Source organism: Pteropus vampyrus, unplaced genomic scaffold (assembly GCF_000151845.1).
Source record: "Pteropus vampyrus isolate Shadow unplaced genomic scaffold, Pvam_2.0 Scaffold268, whole genome shotgun sequence".
NCBI classification, from domain to species: Eukaryota; Metazoa; Chordata; class Mammalia; order Chiroptera; family Pteropodidae; genus Pteropus; species Pteropus vampyrus.
Genome location: NW_011889049.1, coordinates 988640 through 990973, shown reverse-complemented (window position 1 = coordinate 990973; position 2334 = coordinate 988640). Strand labels below are relative to the sequence as shown.

General features: G+C 46.7%; 1 pseudogene; it reads right to left on the bottom strand.

Annotated features, from left to right (window-relative positions):
- Nucleotides 1–513: 513 nt before the first annotated feature.
- LOC111729549 lies at nucleotides 514–632 on the bottom strand (annotated as a pseudogene).
- Nucleotides 633–2334: the final 1702 nt, after the last annotated feature.

Here is a 2334-nt window from a genome sequence, read left to right as displayed (position 1 = left end):
GCCTGCAGCCTGCAGGCCACCTGGGACTTCAGCTCCTGTCTGCAGAGCTCACCCCTGGGCGGGAGCAGCACTAAGCCCTCCGCACCCGTCAGCTCCTGTTCCCCGCTTCATGACGATGATTCTCTCGCCCACACCCAGCAAGCCAGCTCTGGAACACCCGAGGAGAGCAGAACTACCTCCCGAGGACAAACTATTTCCTTGAAATAGTGTGGGTTCTAAATCTCAGAGGCTCAGACACTGCGTTTCCCTTGTTTGCGAAATTCGCCATGTCCATGCAACCTCCAAAGACAATTTGAAGTGTCTTATGCCGACACACTCACACACCAGGATGTCCAACGAAATTTGAAATGCCCACCAGAATGCAGACTTCTCGGAGGGAAAGATGTCACCCCTCCATCTGCTTCTTTGTCCCCAGGGTTTGAGTAGGCCTGACACGTAGTAGATGCTCAACAAATGTTTCTTGAATGGAATAATAATAATGAGTACTTGTATAAAACATTATTTTTTTTTTTACGCCTACAGCCCCTGGTCTTCCTATGTGGTCTCCCATCCAAGTACTCACCAGGCCCGACCCTGCTTAGCTTCCGAGATCAGACGGGATTGGGCTTGTTCAGGGTGGCGTGGCCGTAAACATATATGAACATTGTAGATCACATCACGTTTCCAGCCATTGTGTTGTTCGATCTTGATGAGAAGCGGTTGTTATGTCCCCACTTTGCAGATGAAGAAATGGAGGTTGAGAGAGGAAAGGACAGGAACCTCTTTGCTTTAATGGCAAATCAAACCCTCTCTGCTTAGTGGATTCCTTTTCACCCATCGAGGCTTAGATGACATGCCACCTCCTCCACGAAGCCTTCCAGTCTTCCCCTTCACCAAACCTCTATTATTTTTTGTCCGTGCTCTGGTGATACCGGGATTGGCTGTGCTCATGCCCATGTCCTCCTAATGGCCATGTCTTATACTTTTCACATCCCCAGAGCTAACACAATGCCCAGCATACAGTAGATCCCAAACCAGTGAGTACCAACTTAAATACGTCCTCAATTACTTATAGGTGGCTGACATGTCATAGCTGGAAAAGACCTTAAAGGTCATCTATTGTCCCCTCATCTAAGAGTCATGCCTGTGTTACCAGAGAGTTAGCAGCAAACATGTCTCTTGACTCATAACTTGGGGCCCTACCTGACCAGCGACCCCAGCTAACACCTAGATTTACCCTCCTGTGGCCACTCCAGTGGATTGGCAGTGGGTGCCTCTGGCTCAAGTGGAAAAAGGGCCACGGTTGATCAGCCATGTCAGCCACTGCTGTGGGATGGGGGCGCGCTGGAGACTGTGCATTCACCTCGATTAGAATTATATTTATTGATAGAGTCTACAACCAGGAAGAAATTCAAAGGTGACCCATTCTGTATCCTGTTGTCAAATTTTCCCTACCCAGCCCTTCTCCCCGTCTCTGCCTATGTGTGTCTCTCTAATCAGTTTTGGGTGTTCTTCAAGGCAAAACCACATCTGGTTAATTTCTGCATTCCCCCCGTCTGCCTATAACACAAGGTCATCGGTAAACGTGAGGCGGGGGGGGGATAATTAAATTGAATTTGGTCCGACCGTCACAGGTCCATAAGGCAAGTGGGTGGACATGCAAAGGGACAGTAGAATCACAGTGAGCACTCCCAGCCCCCCCCCCCTAAATATCCCATCTGCATCAGCCTCACAGAGAAGGGAGCAGGAGAAAGCCTGGCTCCCTGGAGCTTCTGGATGTGGGACTCTCTCAGCCACGTTAGGCATGAGCTCACATTTTGGGGGTGTGGAAAACGCACTCCCATCTTTCCAGCTGTGGGTTGGCACATTAGCAAAATATCCACAAAATATAGGTTTGGGGAAATCATCCTATAAAACGGAATGAGCCATTTTCCAAAATAGAAAATTGCCCGATCATTAAAGGTTTTTTTTTTTTTAACCATTCAAATATCCATGGCCTTTATTCCCAACAGCCCTGTTCCTGCTGCGTTATGGAGAGAGGAAAATGTGGCTGTATTTGCATTTTATAATATCCCTATTCTCTGTACGAGGCTTACATGCCAACTGTGTGTGAGGAGATATAAATATTCCAATTCATTTCTAAAAGGATGCAGATCTGGAATTCTGAACCTCCTGATTTCAATTGTTTACAAATTCTTTTTCCATGCTGCGATTTGTTCAAAGTATTTAATAAGCAGGCAAGTCCATAAAAAGACAGAAGGCATGTTGCTTTTCATTAAAGATGACCCTATGGTCTCAATAATCCCTTAAAACATATATTCTGCTTTTGACATTCTTGAAAGAATGGAAACCTCT